Raw genomic sequence first — 13,069 nt, 5'->3', positions numbered from 1 at the left:
GTCATACTGGGAATGCTTGCAGAAGCACAGAATTGTTGCATTGTCATCCGATGAAGGTTTTAAGGGAAAAGTGTCAACATAAATTTGGAATTTCCTGACTTATGTAGATTTGAGTTATAATGTGTAGAAAGGAAATCTTTAAAGACATAAATATATATATATATATATATATATATATATATATATATATATATATATATATATATATATATATATTTTTTTTTTTTTAGAGTGTTTTAAAGTGAAAATTTCCCCAAACCGGTTCATCCCATTTTCCCAGAGAAACCTGACAGAGCTTGGACAGAAGGGAAGGGGGGCGGGAGAAGAAGAACAAAACCCAACAGCCACATCCTTGAACTCTTTTGTGTATTTAGAACAATGTCCAGTTAAAAATCAAACAATATTGCTGCTAAATACGTCTAAAATAGTCCTTGGTGAGGGCTTTTGCCTGGAAAGCTCCAGGAGATGGGCGTTTGGAGAAGTGATGAGAGCCCTGGCCACTTTGAGGAGCGAGAACCGGGGCGCTGCCCCGTCGAGGCAGCCCGGCTCAGCAAGATACTGTATCTTTCCAATAACCCTGTCATCGGCTCCTTTTGCTGTCTGGGACGTGAAATCGGCATCGGAGCGCAGCGTGCATACCCCCACTGCACCCAAGCGGAAAGCAAAAAAAAAAAAAAAAAAAAAAAAAAAAAAAAAAAACCCGGGAAGGGGCTAGGGGGTGGGTAAAGCTCATAAAGGAGAAGTCACGAAGTCTGGCTTTCTGGCCAGATTTCCTCTGGAAGGTGAGGTGTGGCCGGCACTGTGTGTGTGGACCGCCTGGGAGGGGACGCACACCCAGCCTTCAGACGGCAGGACCTCAGCCTGGCCCGCAGCCAAGGAGCCAGACGCCAGGCCCCGGCTCTCAGCAATGGGAGCGGTCGCTGGGCTGGGTATACAATGGTATTATCTCAAGCCAACCACGGCTGCAGAAACGCGCAGGGCTTCCTGTCCTTGCCTTGCGGCACAAACTGTCCGGCTTCCAACTGCTTTTCGGACACACTCGGCCGCTCTCAGCCGCCAGGCTCCGGGTATAAATGTCTAGAGCCACTTCTTCCTTGGGAATTGCAGACGCTGCAATGCTGTAATCCATTGTATTTTTATCCCTTCTGGAAGGACCTTGCACAATCATGAGTCACACGGAGAAAGGCATTAGCTCCCAAAGCAGTTTATGTAATGGGATGCCCAAAGCTTCTTGCAGAAGGAAGAGCTAAAAGGTCTTTAAAGGACCGTTAGCATCACACAATATCTAATTCTGCGGGTCTATGGTCTTATTCTTTCTCATTTTTGAATCTCTGGCTCTTTTGTACAGGAAAACAAGGAGACTGCAATAGACAGGAAAATCTAGGTGAATGTGAAAGCTTGCTGTTGTTGATCTCTAATAACTACTTAACACACTCCTTCTCCTTCTCCTTTTCCTTCTTCTTCCTTCTACTACTAGTATTACTACTACTGCTACTGGCCTGGGGGGTGAAACCCAGGGCCTTGACCCTGCTATGCAAGTGCTCTACCGCCAAGCTATACCCACAGCTGTTTTTGAATTAAATTTCGGGTACTCTCAAACACAGCCGTTGGATTAAACTATCAAAATAAATAAATAAATAAATAAAATTAAGAGGTCTTTAAAGCATGGTACTACCAATGTGTCAAAAAAGATGAGAGATTGAGAATAAGTTTCTTTTTAAAAAAAATGGGTTTATTTGATATTCCTGGCATTGGAATTTTTCAATTAGGGTATGAAGCATCTAACTGAATGTTTCAAACTGTGTGCCTATGCCAGAAAGTTTAAAACTTTTTTAGCCACTTGCTCCCAGAAGTTAAGAGTTTAATCCAACAGTTACCAGAAATGCTCTTAAACCTTCTGCTTTCAGGTCAGGAAGTTTTTGGCAGGCCACTGTTTTTTTTTTTTTTTTCTTTAATTAATTAATTAGTTCTAATTTGTTATACATGACAGCAGAATGCATTTCAATTCATAGCACACAAATGGAGCACAATTTTTCATTTCTCTGGTTGTACATAAAGTAGAGTCACACTGGAGACACAGCTCAGTTGGTAGAGTGCTTGCCTTACATGCACAGACCTTGGGTTTAATCCCCAGCACCATACACACACACACACACACACACACACAGTATAATTGGATTCAAAATTCAGATATTATAAATGTTTGGGCTGGGGATATAGTTCTGTTGGTAGAGTGCTTGCCACTGTTTACCTGAGAGTGGACTTGTGCAGTGGTGTTAAGGGCTGACTTCAGGGGGAAGCCAGGGCTCTCCAGCTGAAATCACCCCTTTGTGCTTCCTGGGAATTTCTGCTAGTACAGTGCAAACCCAATTTTCTATACAGCAATGACAGTTGCTTAAAATAAAGTGGCCCTAAGGTGTGATGGCACATGCCTAGCTACTGGGGAGGCTGAGGCAGAAGGATTGTTTGAGCTCAGAAGTTCAAGACCAGCCTGGGCAACATGCGAGACCTCATCTCAGAAATAAATAAATAGGGCTGAATAAGATATATTCCATGCTTGTATAATTCTATCAAAATGGATTCTGCTGTTACATGTAACTAAGAAAGACCAATTAAAAAATACAATTAAATAAACAATTTAATAATTAAATAAAATAATTTAATGCCATCCTATTCATTTACTAATTATACAAAATAGGACAGAGGTGGAGCTCAATGGTAGAGAATCTGCATTGCTGGAGACCTGGGTTCAATCCCTAGCACCAGAAAAATAAATAAATAAAAATTAATGTGGCCCTTGATTGATCTTGAATGTGCCCCAATAGATTTACCCCCTCACACTCAAGTAAGCTGATTGAGCCTCCATGCAGTAGTACTCAGGCAAGTGTTTAATGACCAGCTCTCTGAAACAAACAATCCTGCTTGGAGACCTTTGCCCTGGGCTTTCATGAGGCCAGGCCTAAAAACATAAAATTTAAAAACATCTTTGAAATATCTCAAATATATAGAGAATACAGAACACAATACAACAAGCATTCACCAACCAACTTTTATTAAAGCTTTGTGATGGTTCCTTTTTTTTTTTTTTTAAACATTGAGGTCTTTTGGGCCCCTCTCTCTGCACAGAGGTGATTGCCTGGAAATTTTGGCATTTATCTTTTCTCTACCAGCATGTTGAAATAAAACTGTGTGGTGTGTGTGTGTGTGTGTGTGTGTGTGTGTGTGTGTGTGTGTCAGGAGTGGTATGGAGATGGAACCCAGGGCCATGTGAGTGCCAGGCCAGTGCTCTACCATTTAGCTATGGCTCCAGTCCAGAACCAGACTTTAATTATTTTAGATAGCACTCTTGCCTGCATTTCCAAACATGTGTTTTCATATATAATAGGTAACATTATTTTTCATGTTTAAATTTTTAAATAAAAATCATATTATAATGTACAAATCTGTTAGTTATGTTTTATTAGGATATAGTTTACATGCCATACTATTCATTTACTAATTTATACAATTCAAGGTTTTTAATATATGCACAGAGTTGCAGCCATCAAAATTTTAGAAATTTTTCATTAACACCACCCACTGCCTCTGCCATAAAAAACCATCTGCACCAATTAACAGGCACTTCTCATTCCCACTTCCAGACTCAAGCAACCACTAACATGCTTTCTATCTCAAGACAATGGCAAAGTCTGGTCATTTCATATAAATGGATAATACAATATGTATATAGACAGATCTACAATATATACAGATCCTTTTGAGTCTGTCTGGCTTCTTTCACTTAACATAGTTTTTTTAAAAATAATAACTCATGCATGTTGTAGCATGTTTTGGTACTTCCTTTGTTTTTATTGCCAGATAATATTCCCTAGTATGGAAGTGCCACATTTTATTTACCGCTTAATTTTATTTATTTATTCATCCTTTGATGGATATTGAGATTGTTCCCACTTTGGGGCCATTATTAATAATACTTTTATCAGCATTTCTGCATGAGTTTGTGTGAATGCATGTTTTGATACTTTGGGGTATGAATCTAGATGTAGAATTGCTTGATCATATGGCAACTCTATGTCTAATCTTTTGAGAACTTGCTAGACTGTTCTCCAAAGAAGTAGCATCATTTTATATTCCCACCAGTAGTATATGAGGATTCTGATTTGCCTATGTATTCACCAACATTTATATCTGCCTTTTTGATTATATTCACCTTAGTAGATGTGATGATTTTGATTTGCATTTCCATAATGACTGATGATACTGAACATATTTTCACTAGCTTCTTGGCTATTTGTGTATTGTTTGGAGAAATGTGTACTCAGAACCTTCATCTATCAGAACAACTTATCTTTATTATTGAGGTATAATAATTTTTATATGTTTTAGATATACATCCTTAATTGTGTAGATGATTTACAAATATTCTCTCCCATTTTGTGGGCTATCTTTTCACTTTTTTGATGGTGCTCTGTGCTGTACATAACCCATCTGAAATTTTTCTTATGTTGATAAACTTTTAGAATCATGCAAGTAAAAACATGGAACATGAGTATATTAACTTTCACCAATTTTAACTGTGTATAATGCTCAATAGTATGGACACTGTTGGTTTATTTATTGATCCATTATCCTGTCAGTAAAAATGTGGACTGGTTTCAGTATTTGGCTATGACAATCAATGCCACCATGAAAATTCTTGTCCTTGTTCCTGGGGGGCACATTCTCAAATGTCTGTCAGGTAAACACCTAGGAGTGAAATACCAGAACTTTGGAGAATATCTATGTACAGGTTTATTAAATATGGTCAGATTATTTTTCTTTTTTACCAGAGGTGTATTAGAAATCTCAGTATAGGGCTGAGGTTGTGGCTCAGAGGTGGAACATTCACCTAGTGCATGCAGGGCCCTTGGTTCGATCCTCAGCACACATAAAAATGAATAAGTGGAATGGAGGTGTTCTGTCTAATTATAATAAAAAAAATAAATATTTTTTAAAAAGGAATCTCAGTGTAGGACATACTTTCTAAAAATGGGTCGTGGTTGAGATTTATTGTTATTTAGACGGGCCTGAAATAAGAACTCGTTTTTTTTTAATATGTAACCTTGTAACTGTTAAGCTTTGCATGTTTTGGAAGGACAGATGAGTCACTGGGATTGTTTTGTTATTTGTAACACAGAATCATACCTTTAAAAATCCCCACATGAAGAGAACAATAGTAAGAACTTTGAGGAATATATATATATATCAATGTTGTATTCCTTAATTTATACAAAATTCTTTTATTGTGTTGTGACAGAATGTGACTCTCACAGCCTCAAGCTCTGTGCTCAGCTTTTCATTTACTCCTCACCAGAAACCTTGAAGACAGACACTACCTCACATATCCCAGCTTAGCTGTATTCCAGAAACTTCTACAGACAGAGATGGTTATATTAGTTTAGGCTCTGAGAATAAATGTTAGAGTCTTTGGATATCTGCCTCCAACAAGTCTCTAAAAGCCAAGAAAGTTTGGGAGTTTAATTAAAGATGGTGGGTACTTTCAACTATACCATGGAGTGTTCTCCTCCAGAGTAAAATTCAGGGAGAATGAAGATGCTCTGTCAAAGTCTACATGGAAGTGATGAAAGTTGAGAATTTAGCCCCAAAGTGATTTTTTTATTGAAAATTGTGCCAATTCCAGGTTGGACCACATTTTCTTAGCCTCAACTCTTTCTGATCTCTCTGGGTGGAGCTCAGGGCTACCTTGTGTAGCTGTTGGAACTTTGCTGATTAAAAGCACCTCAAACTAAGAGATGTTGGGCATGGAGACAGGATCAAACCCCTGTTCCCAGTCCTGTGCTTATCCAGTGGTTTCATAGGGTTTGTAGCAAATGACAGTGGATGTAGAGCTGGGCAGATGTGGAATTGGCACACAATTTTGAACAAGTTCAAAATTGGCTAAGAATGAAAATGTCCTTCTTTGTAGGCATTGCTGGTTCAGCACCTGCTGGTGGTATCTACTTCTCAGGCAATTATGAAATTAAGGAGTGACCAGGTTTAGATCTGTTTAGCATTTTAGCTCTGTCACATAGCCCTGTGTTATCTAATTTTTTTTGTGTGTGTGTGCTTCAATTAGTTGACGATGATAATAGCATTACCCACAGGGGTTCTGGTGGGGATAAAATGAGATTAAACGCGGAAAGCACAGAAAGTGCTTAGAAAACAAGAGATGATAAATAAAGTGAGGGGGAAAATAAATTAGTCTTTGATGTATCCCAAAAGTTGTTTGAATAAATCTTGAAAATTTTTAGAGATCATTCAGATGCATTACACTTGATGCAGAATTGATGTAGATCTTCCCAATCATGGTCAAATTGAAGTTAAAAATAAAGGACAAGAGTAATTTTACATATCATATAAAAATGTAGTTTTAGTATAAACTCTTATAAATCTGAATGGTTTTCAGGTTACATACATGGACACAGATATAGCCTATAGATTCATTTAAATATAAAAACTAGAAAACATCCAGGCTACTATTTTAACACAACAAGCTATCCAAAAATTTATTTTGCAATGTACATGGAGTTCATCTTTTAACTGTCTGAATTTTTAACTTACTGAAGATTTATCTGCATACACTCACACACACATACACACACACATATAGTTATACAGTTAAGAGACAGTCAAATCTATATTTAAGTAAGCAGGGTTTTAAATAACTTATAATGAATTTATTTATTTTATGTATTTTTTTTTGCTACTAAGGATTGAACCCAGGGGTAACTTAACTACTGAGCCACATTCCCAACTCACTGAGTTGCTAAGTGTCAAGCTAAGTTGCTGAGGCTGGCTTTGAACTTGAGATCCTCCTGTCTCCGCCTCCTGAGCTGCTGGGATTTCAGGAGTGCACCACTGTGCCCATTTTTTTTCAGTTTTTTAATCAACAAAGAGAATTAGTGGCACACACACACAACCCTCCAAATCAACATGTTTAGATAATGCCATTTCAGATCATAATTGTACCAAATCTGTTTTCTCTCAACAATTTATTCTCTATAATAATTCTCTTTAATAATAACCACTATTATAAAGAATAGTAATAATTATGAAGTCACCAAAACTCACATTGTTCAAAAGCAAGTAATTTTTCTATTCAAATAAAAGTGACTCATAAATGTTCATTAAGTAAATTAGAGTGATAAGTCACCAGTTATATCTTAGATAAATATTTTCTAACATTTTCCCTTGATTTTCATGCCCAAAGTGAATAATTTATTTCAGGAGGATTATTTCTGATGCCAGGGAAGTTTAAAAAAAGTCATTCAGCCAAAGTTTCCTGAGAATCACAGAATTTGTTGAAGGCTTGGGCTGGACATCACTCGGTTAGATCTAACCCCAGGGTTCCCTCGTGGAGGGCAGAGGAAGCCTGGGCTATGAGTCTTCCCATCACTGGAGGGCACGCCTGCCTACGCAGACCACTTGGGCAGAAGGAGGGCCGGGCAGAAGCACAAAGAGCCTCAGACACATTTCAGAAAATAGCAGTGAGGGGAGTCACTGAGGTTGTCAAATCTTGGTTTGTTTGATTTTGGAGATGGAGATGAGATGAAATAGCAGGAACTATCCTTTGGTCCTTCATGGAATAAGCACCATGCTTCAAGAGCTAGGATTTGGTTAGGTTTTTTTTAAAACACACACACACACACACACACACACACAGCTTTTACATGTAGAAAAGTCTACAAATCACAAATATGCAGCTCCATCAATTTTTTCTTCTTTTAAAAAATTGTGATTAAATACCTATAACATAAAATTCTAACCATTTTGGGTGCACAGTTCACTGGCACTAAGTAGGCATTCACACTATTGCACAACTACCACCATCCATCCATCTCAGAAACTTTCCATCTTCCTATCTGGAGCCCCATTTCTCTTAAACACTTACTTCTCCATCCCTGCAATCCCAAGGGAACCACCATTCTACCTTCTGTGTCTACGAATTTGACTGTCCTAGGGACTTCACATAAGTGGGATCATACAGTTTTGTCCTTTTGTGAAGGACTTATTTCACTTAGTATATCTTTAAAGGGCTCATCTTGGTGAATTTTATTGAATCCAACACACCTACATAACCAGCACTCTAATTAAGAAACTCAGCATTGCCAGATCCAAAGAGAACCCCATATCCCCTACTTCCAATTAGTATCCAGTATGCTAGTATGATCCTGAGTAATGCGTCCTTAGCCAAGGAGGGGAGAGAAGACTTCTACCTCCTTCCCAGTTGGAGACACTGTGCATTTTATCTATCTTACACATTAGGTTTTAGCTATCTTACATATTAGGCTTTAGCCTAGGTGCCAAAGAAAAGTTTGCAGACCATTTTGGTGCATTCAGTTGGATGTAGAATCAATGTAGTTCTACTTCAACACATTGGTCAAACATATGTTTAAGAATATTAAATAGAAGCCATTTTTACAACTTCCCAGCACTATTTGAGAATATGCTGATAACTAATGAACTCAATTCAGTTTGTTCATGTTTATGAAACTGAAGTCAGCCAGTGGAGTCAGCTGGCTGAACATGATTCTATTTGTACCCGACATTAATCTTTTAAATTTCTAGCTTTATTCAAATCACATTTCCTGATCTAGATGCAAAAGACCTCACAATTTAATTATTTAAAAAAGGTATATAATATTGCAAGTAGATATACAAATAATTTACAAATACAGATATTGGGGAATTAGTAGGCATAGCTCTTATTTCCTCAAATTCAGAACAAGAGGAAAATGACACAGATTTCCTACAGATGCACAAGAGATGTTTTTACTGAGCAGTTACTATATCTTAGGTGTTATTCTCAGCACTTTATATCTATCACCTCATGTCATAGCTATGGCAATACTGAGTGGAGTTTTTCAGTTAGAAAGAATGTTGCTTAACATCAACATACAACAGAATTTGACATTCAAATTATTTTCAGAAGATACTATAAGATTGCTTTTCTTTGTCTCAGATTATTAGTAAGTACTTGAAGCTTAGTAACTGAGACCTGGATGCCTAATTTGTCCAATAGGGTCCTGCGACTGACTCATGATTATAGGAAAATAATTTTCCAACCATGAGTGTATTTCCTTGATGTGAAGATGAAACTAAAAATACAGACTGTCTTCAGAGGTTATGGTAAGGACCAGCTGAGTAATCTTTACTAAGAAATTGTGACTTTTTCAGATAAAAAAGTCAGGGGGAAACACCTATTTCATCGTGTAAGAAATCTGGGAATTGGGAATTGAGTGACTCTGAAGTGATATAAAATCAAATTGAAGATTTTTCTTTAATCTCCTAGTTGGACCATAAAAACAAAACAAAACTGGCTTAATTCTTAATTTGATGCTGGCTAAAAAATGGTACAGTCACCACTGAGCATCTGTCACTCAAGCTAGTTTTCCGAGACAGCATGCTCAGGAAAGAGCAGCCTCTCTGTACTAGGCTCCCCTTGGAGCTGAGTCACTGGAGCTAGAAAGTCTCTCCTCTCTCTCTATGCTACCCAAATCACCTTCATCCAGCACTAAATCCACTCTCAGTTTCTCTTTCATTGATCTAGTTTTATAGTGGTGTGTTTTGTGGTTTTAAACAGAAAAAAAAAAAAAAACACACCAAAACCCTGCCCCATTGGCTTTAAAAAAAAAAAAAAATGGAACAACCATTTCTCACAGTTAAGAGAATTACAAGAAGTAAATTAAGATAGTAAAAATAGAGCACAGGTTTCCAAGGCAAGTGTCCAATCCTGGTTTTGCTACTATTTGTTATAGCCTTGGATACTTACCTCTATGAACTTCAGTTTCTTTGCATCATGGAAATGTTAAGAGTAACTTTGTAGGATTGTAAGGATTAGCTCAGTTGCCTGATCTTAGACTTTCAGCCTAAGAAAGAAACTTCTTTCCTTTATAAATTATTCAGTTTCAGGTATTCTATTATGTTAACAGAAAACAGATGAAGACAAGGCCTATTTGTTCAAATTCTTCTTTATATATCTGTGTCTTCATTTCTCCTCTGAGCATAGGGCAGGATACCCATCATAAGGGGGTCTTAGAACCTACCTTTAGGAAATGTAGGTCAGAATTCTTTTATGGTTAGCTCTATGCAGAAAAAAAAGTAAAGGGAAAACAGAGAGTGACATTTCTTTTTAAAAAATGTCTTATTAGTGCATCATATGTAATAGCTGGGTTGGTTTTGACATGATCATACATGTGGAATTTAATTTGCTCTGTTTCATTTCCCAGTGTTTCCTCATTTCTTCCCCTCCTACTTCCCACTGTTCCCTTCCTCTACTTTACTGATCTGCCTTCTATTTATTTTTAATTGATGCTTTATAGATATACCAAAGTTGAAATTCACTGTGGTATATTTATACATATAGATAGCATAAGTTTATCAAATCCATTCCACATTTCCCCCCCTTTACTGTCCTTTCTCCTTAATCCTCCCTCTACCTTTATGAGATCTGACCCTCTCTTTTGCCCCTTATTTCCATCTAGCTTCTGCATATGAGAAAAAACATCCAACCCTTGATTTTCTGAACCTCGTTAATTTCACTTAGCATGATGTTTTCCAGTTCCATCCATTTACTGGCAGATGCCATAATTTCACTCCTCCTTATGGCAGAGTAAAACTCCATTGTGTATATATACCACATTTTATTTATCCATTCTTTGGCTAACAGGCACCTGGGCTGGTTCCAGAATTTGGGCAAATTGTGCCGCTATAAATAATGATCACTATGGTTTGCTGATTTTAGTTCTTTGGGATAAATACCGAGAAGTGGGATAGCTGGGTCATCTCTTCCTATTTTTTTAGCCATCTTCTTAGGGCTTTCCAAAGTGGTCCTACTAATTTTCAGTCCCACCAATAATGCGGAGTGTACCTTTTCTCCCACATCTTTGAAGCTGGATCCTCTTGGGATTGTGAAATGAATACATTTCGTCTTAGCCTAATTTCCTACCAACTTCTTTGGTGTTTTCCTAACATCTTTTGTCTTAAATCTTTTATTCTTAGAGCAGTTTTAGGTTCATAGAAAAGTTGAGCAGAGGGTACAGATGCTTCCCTTATCCTCCCTTCCCCTACAGATGTGGCTCCCTGCCATGAACCTCCCCCAAAGACTGGTCTACTTGTGACAAGTGATGATCTTACACTACTGTGTTATTATCACCAAGTATCCACAGTTTACATTAGGGTTTGCCATCTTTCCGTGGCACCAATAAACAGCACATGTTTAGCTGATAATTCTTTCAGGTGTAGGTACGTTAATTGGGAAATCGATGACCTAGGCTGTTCAAGTCTGACCTGCTCCATCACAGCTCCCTCACTAACAGTGAGGCTTTGAAAGTGAGAAGAATGAGGAGCTTTGCTAAGGTGTCCCCTTGACACTCGCTGCTGGTTCATGGAACCTCACAACCTCATTCTTCTCTCTATCCTCATGTTTGCCTTCATTTTAAGTACATGTGGCTCTGTGACCTCTTAGCTCCTTAACCGAGGATGTTTTTCTCTGCTCAGCCGTGGTTTCCCATTGTCATGATGGAATATGAAATACAAGCCATGTTGGATTTGACACTGCTCCACCTCCAGAATTGCAGATTCAAATATCCTTTTGGATGACCCTAAATCCTGACCCTGCAGCTTCTCTTTCAGGTATCCCCACCACCTAGCCATTCTCCTACCTCTGGGTTACTTCTACTTCCTCCACCTTTACCTTTCCACATTTGTGGACCCTCTATGAACTGTCTTGATGTTCAGGTTGGATTCTGTGGCCCATGCATCAACCACTTTCTTGCAAGCACTCCAAGCTCCTGTGCCCTGTTTCTGGGGCACATGCCTGGAAAACTTGAAATCTGAATGAACCAATTACACTCATTATCTAGTCTTGCATTAGGCAGCTGAGGACGGCTGAGGAGTGGCAGTCACCAGACAGATAGAGATCACTACAAGCTTGATTACCAGGTACCTGGTGTATTCAGTTCTGTTGACTATCTCACCACAATCCTGACTCCCTTACATTTTCTATCTGCTTTAGTTTCTAATGTCTCACTTCCCCTCTTGACTTGACTTCTTGTATCATAAAAAATAGAAACCCCAGGCATCCCTCAACTTTGTGCTCCCAAATCCACAGCACAATCTGCATCTGCCTCAGTTTTCTTCTCAAATCCTTTTGTTAACACAGGGTGCCTGCTCCCCTTCTAAGATAAGACTCATCTTCCATCCTGCTTGGATCTAACATACTCAGAAATGGTTTTATGATTCCAGCAAAATAGAAGTCACTAGTGATTTTTTTGCCCCCAATGTTGGGGACAGAACTCAGGACCTTGTGCATGTTAGACAATTGCTCTACCAATGAGCCACATTTCCAGCTCCATTGGTGATCTTAACAAAACCAGGCATGGTGGTGCAGGTCTGTAATTCCAGCTACTTGGGAGACTGAGGCAGAGGGATCACAAGTTGGAGGCCTGTCTGCAAAACTTAGAGAGACCCTGTGTGAAAATAAAATTTAAAAGACTCAGTGTTAGAGCAGCCCTAGGTTCAATCTCCAGTACCCCCCCTCAAGAAAAAAGTTATACCGAAATGAGATGAGAAGGAACTAGAAAGTGAAGAAACAAAACAGTTTCAGACATGGTGTTTGATAAATTTGATAATGAATAGAGGAAATGACTTACTACTATCCCTAAAATCTGAAGCTCTCAATTATTCCCTTTGTATTTCTCCTCTTCCTGTCTACCCATTCCTTAATATTCTCTGCCTTTTACTTAACTATTTCATGTATCCATCATCTTAACAATTGCAGCAACATTTGGACAGACAATAACAAAAGCCATCCTTCAACCTTAGGTCCCTCTGCTAGAAGGCACAGTGCTAGAATCCTGGCCTCTGACCTACTTATCCAGTCCCAGGGAAACCAGAATATCTATGTTTAACCAAGGTATAGTCCTGGGTGCTAAGCAAATGAAGAGTAGATGAATGATTATTTTAGCTCATTAAACTCTACCACATTATTTATGTTATTTAAATTAAAAGTGCAAATGCAATTAAAGTG

This window comes from Marmota flaviventris, chromosome 15 (genome assembly GCF_047511675.1).
Source record: "Marmota flaviventris isolate mMarFla1 chromosome 15, mMarFla1.hap1, whole genome shotgun sequence".
Taxonomy (NCBI): Eukaryota; Metazoa; Chordata; class Mammalia; order Rodentia; family Sciuridae; genus Marmota; species Marmota flaviventris.
This window is presented reverse-complemented; position numbering follows the sequence as displayed.